At 41.1% G+C, this 13,270-nt stretch overlaps 1 non-coding gene across 1 annotated transcript; it reads left to right on the top strand.

Moving 5' to 3' along the window:
* The first annotated feature begins 1,067 nt into the window (after positions 1 to 1,067).
* On the top strand, positions 1,068 to 1,174 carry LOC141683476 (small nucleolar RNA R71). The gene has a single exon (XR_012560312.1). It is a non-coding gene; the product is annotated as a small nucleolar RNA R71 (small nucleolar RNA).
* Positions 1,175 to 13,270: the final 12,096 nt, after the last annotated feature.

Here is a 13,270-nt window from a genome sequence, read left to right on the forward strand (position 1 = left end):
AGTCTTCACAAACTTCGCATAACTAGGCATTTGTTCAAGAGCCTCAGCGAAAGGTATATTGATGTGAAGTTTCTTGAACACCTCCAGAAACTTTCCGAACTGTCTATCCAGCTTTTTTTGCTGCAATCTCTTAGGAAAATGTGGTGGAGGATAGAGCTATTTCTCCCCTGTATTAGCCTCAGGCAGAGTGTTCAACAGTAGTCTTCCTTGGTTCCGCCGCTTTCTCCTTTTGCTTAGATTCTTCATCTCTAATTTCAACTTCTACTTCTTTTGCCTTTTCAGAATCAGCTACTTTTCCAGACCTTAAGGTAATAGCCTTGACTTGCTTTTTAGCTTCCTTCCTGCCTGGTACTTCCGTGTCATTGGGAAGAGTACCAGGTTGACAATTGAGCACTGCATTGGCTAATTGACCGATTTGATTTTCCAAGGTCTTGATAGAAACCACCTGACTCTTGCACAACAGCTTAAGTTCCTCAAAATTAGCACTAGTAGGTGCAGCTTCACTTCCCTGTTGAGGATATGATTGCCTTGTAGCATACTGCCGTGGTTGCTGGAATCCAGGTGGGTTAAACTGTTTACTCACTCCTTGCTGATATGGTGGCTGAATAGCATTCTGATTATTCCCCCAGCTGAAATTTGGATGATTTCTGTTGTTAGGATGATAGGTCGCTGGCACAGGCTGCTGTTGTCGCTGATAATTATTCACATACTGAACAGATTCATTGATAAGAGAACACTGATCCGTAGCATGAGAACCTGCACAAAGCTCACAAACCATAGCTATTTGATTAACTCCATACGTAGCCAGAGAATCAACCTTCATTGATAGCGCTTGGAGCTGGGCTGCAATAGCGGTGGCTGCATCAACTTCCAGAATACCTGCTACCTTGCCTGACGTCATCCTCTGAGTTGGGTTTTGATGCTCATTTGCAGCCATCGTCTCTATAAGATTATACGCCTCAGTATAGCTTTTAGCCCATAAGGCGCCTCCAGCTGCTGCATCGAGCATGGGCCGATATTGGGCCCCTAAACCATTATAGAAACCAGTGATCACCATCCAATCCGGCATTCCATGATGTGGACATTTTCTCAACATTTCCTTGTAGCGTTCCCAAGCCTCGCACATAGATTCTGTAGGTTGCTGTGCAAACTGAGTAAGAGCACTCCTCATAGCAGCAGTCTTTGCCATCGGATAAAACTTCACCAGAAACTTTTATGCAAGATCTTGCCACGTAGTGATGGACCCAGCTGGTTCAGAATGTAACCAGTCTTTAGCCTTGTCCCTCAGTGAGAATGGGAAAAGCCTCAACTTGATAGCCTCATCAGTCACGCCATTATACTTAAAAGTGTTGCAGATCTCGACAAAATTCCTTATGTGCATGTTGGGGTCTTCAGTTGCCGCTCCTCCAAAAGAAACAGAATTCTGCACCATCTGAATAGTGCCCGGCTTGATTTCAAAGGTGTTAGCTTGAATAGCCGGATGAAGGATGCTTGACTGAATGTCATCAATTTTAGGCCGAGAAAAATCCATAAGAGCTGGATCAGCTTGAACAATACGATCTCCCATGTTTTCTGGTTCTTTCTGCTCAGTTCCTGAATCCGAATCCTCAAAATCTAACTTCTCCGGAATATCAAGAACTTCGTCTGTCTCCTCAGCTGTATCTAAAGTCCTCTTGCGAGCACGAGAACGAGTTTGCATAAACGCTTGCTAAAGTACCTGAAACACAACCGGAAAAAATAAGTAACTACTACGTCCTAATCACTGAGTCCTAATGACCAATGATGGTAAGTACATAAACTAAACAAATACGCCGAGTCCCCGGCAGCGGCGCCAAAAACTTGTTAGGGCGAAAACACGCGCTAATATGCACGCAAGTATACGCGTTCGCAAGTAATATAGAATACTTTCTAGTTCGTTCCCTCAGAGACTCAGACTAAATTATTGTCTAATTAAACTCACTCACCAATGTATGATTACTTCTCAATGTTAAGACACTAACACTTAAAATTGTTGATTAAATATTAACTATAATTAACTACTTAATTAATCACTTAACTAACACTTCAATTTATCAATAATAAAACACTCATGAGATCACAACTTCATTATTACTTCCTTCTATAGCCATTATTATTACCTTTAGCATGTGACAGTGATGATATTAATCGAATAACACGAAACTGATAAAAGCCAACTTTCATTGTATTAATACCATTCTACCAAGCATCCACAATTAAGATAGAAGTTGAATAGTCATCAATTATGTTGAGTTCCCATATGTCTACAGAAATTGACAACACAACGATTTAAGCACAAGTTATTCCTTTTGATTACATAGGGCAAATAAAACTGTTAGAGTTACCCACTAATCATGCACAACGTACATGAACCTATGCTAGCATGGCAAGTTCTAAATCTCAAGATCCACCGTTGCTTCACAAGAAATTAACACCCTATCTTATATGTTCGCGACGCACATAAGACAAATACGCACAACCAATACTAGATATCATGCAATCATCACACACTTAAGTATTAAACAATTAACTAAAGAATTCCATAATAAATCCGTTGCAACCCCATGATCACGATTAGCCCATAATAGCACTTATCGTCATCATGGGTTCATATGAAATCATGATAAACAAACACAAGAAAATAATAACTAAACTAATTATATTAAAACAGAGTACGTCACAAGAGTAAATAAGTTCAAAGCAAGAAAACTAGCATCCAACGTTACAACGAAACAAGAATCATAAGAATATATGCTTCCTCTTCGTTGCGGTGTGCTAAATCGGTCTTCTTCCTTATCTCCTTCGCTCCTTGCGTAAAAACACAATCTTTTTCAATCCACACTTGTGAAAACATCTGAAATCTACTTATATAATAGTCCCATTAAACTCAGATTACATAGAAGTGGAAACCAAACAGAAGTAGAAGTCCTAAAATAATTTGTCTTTTTTCCCGACCCTGCGCGGCCGCTCAGCATAGCTGAGCGGGCGCTCAGCTTGCTGCGCGGCCACTCAGCAATATTGAGCGGGCGCTCAGACCTCTTCTAGAAAAATTCTGATTTTGCTCCGTTTCTTCGCCGTAATCTGCCCGTTTCTTTCCTCTCGCAATGGTGAACACATGCCAAGGCTTATTCTTGATGATTCCTCCCCCGAAATGCAACTAAAACCCTGAAATGCATAAACACTAGAAAAACACATCAAATACACAAAATACTTGATTTCAAGACACCAATTTAAGCCATTTTAAGACGCTCTAAGTGGTATAACATGCCACTTATCACCCACCCGGGATGGGATCGGAGAAGAGAGAGAAGATCAAAAAATGGCTAGAATTTGTTATGTGGCCTCTTTGAGGAAAGGTGGAGTTGGGGGGTAGGTTCTTCTTATTGAAGATCTGGATATCCGAGAGAATGATGAGAAAAGAGGAAAGCCAGCAGAAGACTTGGTTTCGATTCCTTTAGCCCCCAAGGATCATGAGAAAGTGACTTTCATTAGAGCCACACTCGGGGAGCCTCTTAGAGGGAAGTTGGTGAAATTTTTACAAGAATATAGTGACGTGTTTCCATGGTCAGCAGCTCATATGCCAGGCATAGACCCAGAACTGATTACTCACAAGCTGAATGTGGACCCAAATCGGAAGACAGTGAAGCAAAAGAAAAGAAGTTTTGCTGTAGAAAGGCAAGAAGCTATAAAATAGGAAGTAGAGAAGCTTTTAGAGGCTGATTTCATTGAGGAGATTCAATTTCCGGAATGGTTAGAAAACCCTGAAATGGTGAAGAAGGACAATGGAAAATGGAGGATGTGTGTGAACTTCACTGATCTGAATGATGCCTGTCCTAAGGACTGTTTCCCATTACCAAGGGTTGATACTTTGATAGATACCACGGCTGAGCATGAGATGTTGAGCTTTATGGATGGGTTTAGTGGATACAATTAGATCAAGATGCACAAGGACAACATTCCAAAGGTATCATTTATCATTGACTTTGGTGTTTATTGTTATCTTGTTATGGCATTTGGTCTAAAGAATGCAGGAGCCACCTATCAAAGGTTGGTAAATAAAATTTTTAAGGATCTTATTGGCAAGACTATGGAAGTTTATGTTGATGACATGTAGTCAAGAGTCTAGTAAAGACTCACCATATAACCCATTTGAGGAAAGTTTTTGAGGTCCTGAGATACCATAAGATGATGTTAAATCCTACGAAGTATGCTTTCGGAGTAGGGTCTGGAAAGTTTTTAGGATTAATGGTCTCCAAGAGAGGAATCGAGGCCAATCCCGATAAAATAAAGGCAATCCTCGACATGGAACCACCAAAAACTATCTAAGATGTTCAGAAGCTCACAGGAAGGGTTGCTGCGCTGGGACGATTCATCTCCAAGTCAGGGGACAAGTGCTTGTCATTTTTCAAGTCCTTAAAAAAGGTTAAAGATTTTGTATGGAGTAAGGAAAGCCAGAAGGCATTCGAGGAGTTAAAGAAATATATGGCTCAGGCCCCGTTGCTGGCCAAGCCGGCTTTGAATGAAGTTTTATACTTATATTTGGTCATCTCAGAGAGTGCCTTGAGCGCTGTATTGGTTAAGGAGGAACTAAAAATCCAGAAACCCATATACTATGTCAGTAAAATTCTGCATGGAGCTGAGTTGAATTATTCAACTATTGAGTAGTTTGCTTTAGCCTTGGTAATGGTTTCGAGAAAGCTGCGTCCTTACTTCCAAGCTCATGAAATTGAGGTGCTAACAAATCAACCCCTGAGAAATATCATTCACAGTCCCAAGGCTAGTGGGAGGTTGATCAAGTGGGCAATAGAGCTGGGAGAATTCGACATCAAGTATAAACCACGAACGGCAATAAAAGCCCAAGCGTTAGCTGACTTCGTGGTGGAATGTACAATACCCAAGAATTCGGGGGGCAGGAAGATACCATACCTTAAGAGAAGGAAGTTGATAAGAGGGACAAAGAACAGGATGATAAGGAGAAAGAATATTGGGTGCTCAATTTTGATGGAGCATCAAAATCAAATTCAAGTGGAGCAGGTTTAGTTTTACAAAGCCCTGATGGGTTCTTGATTGAGTATGCCATAAAGTTAGACTTCCCGACCACAAACAATGAGGCAGAATATGAAGCTCTGATAGCTGGTCTTGGCTTAGCAGGGACACTTAGAGTCAAGAACTTAAAAGTCTGTGGAGACTCGAAGCTAGTCATATCCCAGTTAAAGGGAGAGTTTGAGGCAAGGGATGATACGATGGCTAAGTATGTCCGCCTAGTAAGGGTTGTGATGACCCAATTCGATAAATGCCATATTGAGCACATTCTGAGGGAGGAAAATGCTAAGGCAGATGCATTATCAAAGTTTGCTTCATCTGAGATAGAGGAAAGTTCAGGAAGTGTATACTTCTGCGTTCTGAAGACATGGAGCATTGATGTTAAGCTTGTAGCTCCTATAGGTCTGGGGACGTCATTGATAGATCCCATTAAGACTCATATTCAAACTGGATGGTTTCCAAACGATGCTACTGAAGCACGGAAGTTGGTTGTTCGAGCACTAAGATACTTTTTGATAGAAGGGATTTTGTATAAAAGATCTTTTGTGGTTCCTTACTTAAGGTGTCTCAAGCCCGATGAGGCACGCTTGGCTCTTGAAGAAGTACATGAAGGCATATGTGGGCAACACTTGGGGGTAGAGCGCTAGCTCATAAGATAACCCGTTTAGGATTCTATTGGCCGGAAATGATGGCTGATGTAAAAGAATATGTGAAGAAGTGTGACCGCTGCCAGAAGAATGCACCTGTCATTAAACAACCCCCCGAGATGCTGACCTCCATCAACTCACCTATCCCCTTTGCTATGTGGGCAATGGATATACTTGGGCCTTTCACCATGGCCACGGCACAAAGGAAATTCCTGATTGTAGCCATTGATTATTTTACTAAGTGGATTGAAGCCAAACCATTGGCTAAAATCACAACTAAGCAGGTTGCACAATTCCTGTGGGAAAATATCATGTGCCGGTATGGAATTCCCCGCACCCTAGTCACTGACAATGGAACACAGTTCAACAATGAAGAATTCAAGAAGTATTGTGAGGAGAATGAAATTGAAATACGATTCACCTCTGTGGCTCATTTGCAAGCCAATGGGCAAGTGGAAGTGGCGAATCGGATAATCCTGGATGGACTAAAGAAGAGGATCGAGAAGTCAAGGAATAATTGGGTGGGTGAGATACTCCCGATACTATGGGCCTATAGGACTACATGTAGAGTCACGACTGAAGCAACTCCCTTCATGTTAGCATATGGGGCAGAAGCAGTTGTTCCTGTAGAGAAATCACATTTCTCCCTCAGGATACAGGCCTTCAATACTGAGGAAAATGAAGAAGGGCAAAGGTTAGCCCTGGATATAATTGACGAAGTACGAGATGAGGCACATGCAAAGATAGTGGAATATCAGAAAAAGGCTTCATTACATTATAACCTAAGGGTTAAGGAAAGGTTTTTTAAGCAAGGTGACTTAGTCCTGAGGAAGGTGGAAGCTTCTGGTGTAGGGCAGAAAGGAAAACTTGCCCCGAATTAGGAAGGGCCATACAAGGTCAAAAGTGTTCAGGGTAGAGGAACCTACAAGCTTGAGACTATGGATGGTTTTGAAGTCCCAAGAACTTGGCATGCGCAAAACCTGAAGGTTTACTATGTGTTAAACAGTTAAAGCACGATTCTCACTTGTCAGAATGACAAGTAGGTTTAAAAGCACCTTGAACATTGCTTGCTTAGGATTTTTATGTATTTAGTAATAGGAGATATGTTTAGATTTTATCAGGGTTGAACCCATCTCATGTAAGGTATCAAGAATACCAAGTTATAATAAAAAGTGTTCAGCTTGATCTAGCCTATTTGATTGGAACATTGTGAAGGATATAACCAAGTTATAAACTTAAGGTTGAAAACTCGGAAAAACTACGATAATATTTGGACAATACAAGTGAAAATAATCAAAGTCAAATTACACAAATTCAAAAACATCTAAAGAAAAGAAAAGTACATAAAGAGTTAGGCCTTAGAAGGCTCGGATTATGCGGAGCTGCTATCTGTGGTCTCCTTGGACGTCTCTTGAGATGGCCTCTCGAAAGTCTCTTCAAAAGTCTCCGCCGAGATCTCCTCAGAACTACCCTCAAATGGCTTAGATGCCTTAGGGGACACTGGTTTCGGAGGCTCCTCCACCCTTGCCTTCTTAATAAGGGGCTCGGCCTTTTCCTCAGAAGAAGATTCCTCCTCTTCAGAGCTGGATTCAGGCTCCCTCCTTTTTTGGCCTTGACCCTGGCTTCCTGATGATGCTCTGATCAGGGACGCTGAAGTGCCCTACTTAATAAGATCAGCAAGCTTATCTGCAACGCCTCCAAGTGCTGGGACTTGCACAGGGAAAGGGAAGGAAGATTGTTCAAGAACCTCAGGAAACTCGTCCGGGATAGCCTCCACAGCAGCATCCCAACCTTCCTTATAACTGACTGGATGGACGAGGGCATCGTGCTCTACCATTAAGTCCTTGAATTCTTGAGTATCCATCCAGTCGTCAAAGGCCTTGTCTTTCTGGGCCTTGAGAATAACAATCTCAGCCCGGGCCGTTTCAAGATCGGAAGTTGAGGAGGCAAGCTGGGCTTCAAGAGCCACTATACACTGGTTAGCCTCCTCCGGCTTCTTGTTTTTGTCTTCCAGACCAACTTTCCAAGCCTTGGCTTGGTGAATTGCCCCTTGAAAGTGGAAGTTCGCCTACAAGAGACAAAGGAAAAGTAAGAAATGAGAAAAATTATGACAGAAAACCATGGAAACCAAAAGAAAAAGACGTACCGTCGCCAAGGCCTGAGCTTCAAAAAGCTCGTTAGCCTCCAAGTCCTGTTGAAGGACAAGATCATGATAATCTACAGGAGAAATAGAATGCATAGACCATTCTTTGGCAAGCGTTGTGTTGCCAACAATCGAATCCTTTCCCCGGATTCCCCAGGCAGGTTGGAAGAAAGCCCCTGGTTTTTGTTTTGTACGTAAAGGTTGGCTGGGGCCTTCCTCGTCTCCTTCCTTCGCCTTGAGAAGGAACTCTGGGAAGCGATCCCCAAGGCACGGGTCCTTGAAGACCTTCCCGACGCGTTTCATCCTGGTCGTTTCCAGGTCTTTAGGCTTTGTAGCCTCTTCAATGTTCTCAGCAACTGCACCGAATAAAATAAGTGAATTGAGAAAATAGAAAAGTAGAAAAAACTTAGGCAACTGGAAAAAGGAAGAAAATGTATGTTTTTTAGGAACGGGAGAAAGGCCATGTTCCACAAGAATAGTCTCCCTGATTAAATCCCAAGAGTGGGATGCCCCATTATTTTGGGTAAGGAGGTTGAAGGCCCTGGTCCCCTCCTCAGATAAAACTATGTCATTCAGGCTCCCTTCCACAGCTTGCCCAAATGACGAACGAAAGAGGGTGCCCCAATCTCCGCCCTCCCAAAGGACGTACATAAATTCCTTCTTCCACCCCAAGTTATTGTCGGGGATGGACTTCCCATTCACGATATGGGGAACAGTTGGGCGTTGGTTCAAAGAAACCCACCCCGGATTCTTGTTAGGGTTGTTCTTGAATTGAAAGATATTTCTGAACACAGCAACCGAGGTAGGGACATTGTGCTTGGCATATTGTGACAGGTAATAAAGAATTAGCCTCCAAGAGTTTGGAGGGAGTTGGCAAGGGCTGATGCCCACATCAGCTAGCAGAACGGGGATAAAAGGATGAAAGGGGAGTCTGATACCTGCCCTTAGAGTGTCCCTGTAGACGCAGAGAGCATCTTTCTTCCATTGACAGGCCCTGTCGGCTGGACCCGCAAGAACCAGCTTGAAGGGTTCCTTGATCTTGAAAAAAGTACTCAACTTGTCCAGCTCCTTTGGATCCCGGAAGATAATGATATGGTCATGCGCGTCTAGATGCGCGTCAGACGGGTACTCATCCCCTCGGGTGTTGATCATATCAATCAAGGAAGTGTACTTTTATCGAATGGGGAACTCATTAGACTTTTTAGCCACGTTCATCTTGGCCAAACGAGTCATTCTCTTATCAGCCATCTGGAAAAAGGGCGTAAAAGAAGATAATTTTAAACACAAGCTATGCAAAAACGAGCAAAAGAAAAGAAGAGAGAAAGGTATGTACCTGAAATAATGCTGCAAAAAGGGGCTGGCTTGCTAAATGAAGGCTTTGGGGCTCAAAAATTCCGACCTACAGTTATTTCTCTGAGATCTTTAAGAGAAGAAAAATGAAAGAGAATTCAGAAATGAGAAAGTGAGAAATGAGTGATCCTAGTTACTCCTTTATATAGGCAGAAAAGGGAAGATGAAAGGGCAAAAATGCCCATTAAGTTGAAGGCCCAAAGAAAAACCCCAAATTCTAGAATGTTCCAGAATATCTTTGGAGTTATTAAGTTCTGGAACCTTCCAGAATACCTTCAATAATTTTGAAGGCCCAAATCCAAGAAGGATTTGGAAAAGTGAAGGCCTAAATCCAAAAAGAATTTGGAAAAGTGAAGGCCCAAATCCAAGAAGGATTTGGAAAAGTGAAGGCCCAAATCCAAAAGAATTTGGAAAAGTGAAGGCCCAAATCCAAGAAGGATTTGGAGAAGTGAAGGCCCAAACAAGGCCCAAGTCCAAGTAAGATTTGGAAAAATAAGCCCAATAAAGACCATATATTAGGATTGAGGTCAAAATTGAGTTCATGAATCCTATTCGAATTATTTCGAACAGGCGCCCGAAAAATGCGCGTTAAAAAGACCAGGATGGAGGTCGAAGTTGAAGTCGTGGATCCAGTTCGAATTCTTTCGAACAAAAGCCAGAAAGGCACCTATCAAAAAGACCAGGATTCAGGTCGAAATCCTGGTCGTAGATCAAGCTCGAAATTTTTCGAGGAGGAGTCAAAAAGGGACAAACTTCGACCAAGATCCAGGTCATTGGTTCGGTTAGGATCCAGGTCGAAACCCTGGTCGTGATTCCTAGTCGGATCCTTACGAACAGGAATCAAAAAGAGGCCAAAACTTCGACCAAGATCCAAGTCGTGGGTTCGACTAGGATCCAGGTCGAAACCCTGATCATAATTCCTAGTCAAAACCTTACAAACAGGAATCAAACAAGGACCGAAATTTCGACCAAAATCCAGGTCGAAGGTTCGACTAGGATCCTGGTCGGAATCCAGGTCATGGAACCTAGTCGAAATTCTTCGACCAGGATTAAGAAGCTGTCCCAAATTTCGACTAGGATCCAGGTCGAAATTTCGACTAGGATCCTGGTCGAAAAAGGGCTGAAAGTTAGAAAATGTTTCTGAAAAATTGCAGAAAATTTGGAAAGTTCCAGAAATTAAGAAAAATTCCTGGAAATAAAGGGAAAATTCCTAAAAAATACCATAAAATTCCTATATAGTTAGCCCTTCCATAACAGAATAGTGGATCTTCATCCCGCTCCTGAGCCATAGCCACTAGGATCAGAAGTAAGGGCTACTTACTTTAGATCACTTTCATCCGCATCTCTTTCTTCGCTAAAGCCCTTCTCTTATGTCGGGCGGCCTCGCCCCACAAGCACCCAACCTTCCTTCTTTCTGGATGCGCCAAAACGCTTATGGCCTTCCACCCATATGTAGGGAAGTTTTAAAACAACCCTGAAGCCGCGTACAAGGAAAATCATTGTAAATGTGTAAGTCGCTCCATACTTTACACAAAATGATACCCTGTAAGGGAATGAGTGAACTTAACTTTTGCGAAATCTTATACGGTTTCCCAAAAGTTGGGGGGGAAATGATAGGGAATAAATAAATCCTGATTACGTAATCAAATATTGCATTAATTACACAAGATTTGGGCTATAAGGCCCAATAAGAAGATGTATGACAATCAGACTAAAAAGGTCAACACATTGATCAGGCCTGATGGACCAGATCAGGCCTGATAGAACAAAGAAGGCCCAAAACCCTGAATATTAATTAATTTCATAATTAATTAATAAGCAAAAAATCAGCTATTAAGAAGAGTCCCAATAAGGACATAAATCCTTGTAGATTAGCCTCCAAGGGACCTAGAAGGATAAGGAATCAGTATCCTACCACTTAGGACTCTAATGTCCATTCTAATTCTGAGACTTGACTACCAAGTCTCCTACACCAAGTCCAATTCAAGGACTCCCAACATCTATATAAGGGGCCTCACCCCATAAATCAGAACTACGTTTTTTGACTTGATCCTTGGCAATCACCAAGGTACGTAGGCATCTTGTTAAGGTAGATTGAGGCATGAAACAGAAGAGCAGTCAAATCGAGCCACGAAGCTCACGTTCCTTAGTAATAAACACAGCAATTTTATACCTTAGTTTTTAATCCATAACATTTTCAATCCGTAAATCGGATTTGGGTAAAACGAAGGGTAGATAAAAGTTTATGACGTCTATGTCATGATCAGAATAATATGAGATTGAATACTAAAAGATACTTATGATGCCTAGCAAAGTAAGTGAGGTATAGAAAAAGAAAGCCAGTGATTCATAAATAGAACTGAAGTGTAGAAAGAGAAGGCAAGTGATTGATGAATAGATGCAAGGCATAGAAAAAGAAGGGAAGTGATTGAAAAGTAAAACTGTTAGATGAGTACAAGTAAAGTTGGAAATCATCTGTGATAAGGCAAGTACTTCTAAACCTTTCTTCGAGATATTTTGCAAATATTTCTGAACTTTCTCATATCATGTTGCTAGTATTCAAAATAAATCTTGTTTAATATTGCAAGCGCTTTAAACTGTTCAACCTTGAACCCTGATCATATCATTGAACTTGAGTTGTAAGCCTTAATTCTTGTAAACCACCAACAGCTGATTTTCCAGATATTTAACCATAAAAATACGATACTACTCCACAAATACATACCTACCATAAATAAAATACTGAAACCGAATTACTTGAGCATACAAAAACTGATATACTCTATAATACCCTATATCATCAAAGATCTATACCTTGCTTTATCATTGAACCATTGTTCATCAGATACTTGATTCTTCATCATACTTGAAGCCATTCTTCATCTTCACACCTTGATATACCCTGGTGATACCTATGAAATGGTTTATGCTATGAGATCAATGTTTTATCAATGTTAAATATGATTTTGTTTTATTGAATTATAATGGTTATCATATTGAATCATTTTAGAATTGGATGGTTTTATAAATGTGGACCAGATTCATGGTCAGACCAGATTCGTGGTTGTCGAGTGGCATTTATGACACTTTATTATGCTCCTTAAAGCTTTGAATTGGTGTATTTGTACTCAAGTTAGTGTTTTCCAGTGTTTTTGCATTTCAGACATTAATTTGAGAATCAGGTGAATTAGCATTATTTTGATGCTAATATGGTGTTAGAATGGTGTCCAAGGAATAAAGCTCGCGAAGACCGGCTCAAATCTGCAAGAAAAAAATGAAAGATTTTTGTTAGAAGCCCAGCGCGCCCGCGCTGATCAAGTGCGCGGTCGAGCCCAAACTATAGAGAGCCAGCGCGCCCGCGCAGATTAAGCGCACGGTCGTGCCAGGTCGGGTTTCAAGAATCTTGTTTTGAATAGATGACTGATTTCTGGACTTCTCTGCTGATCAGGGCTGCTATATAATCATTACTTTAGGTCATTTTTCATATCGTATCACAAGGAGAGCTATAAGAAGACCGTGTTAGCACGATTCAACGAAGATGAAGAAGATCTTATTTTTACTTGTGAATCTTTGTTCTAAGTTGTAACTTGGATGCTAGTTTTCTTATTTGCGAACCTTACTCATTTCGTACTTAGTTTTATTTATTCGTTATAAAGACTACGTTTATTATACCATGCTTTCATCGGAACCCACGTTGATGATGAGTCCAATTATGGGCTAATCGTTATCGTGGGGTTCTAGCGGATTTATTTATGGATTTCTTTGGTTGATTTATTTCGATGCCTTAATGTGTGGTGATTGAATAATAACCTAGTATTGGTTGTGCTTATTCGTCTTATGAGTGTTGCGAACTTATAAGATAGTGTGTTAATTCTTAATGAAGCGAAAGTGAATTTAAGGGTTTAGAACTTGCCATGCTAGCATAGGTTCATGTATTTGTTATGCATGATTCGTGGGTAATTTTAACCATCTTACTTGTCCTATGTAATCAAGATAGATAACTTGTGCTTAAACCGTTATGTTGTCAAATTCTATAGACATATAGGGTCTCAATATAATTGGTGTCTAT

The sequence above is a fragment of the Apium graveolens genome, chromosome 1 (genome assembly GCF_009905375.1).
Source record: "Apium graveolens cultivar Ventura chromosome 1, ASM990537v1, whole genome shotgun sequence".
In the NCBI taxonomy this organism is placed as follows: domain Eukaryota; kingdom Viridiplantae; phylum Streptophyta; class Magnoliopsida; order Apiales; family Apiaceae; genus Apium; species Apium graveolens.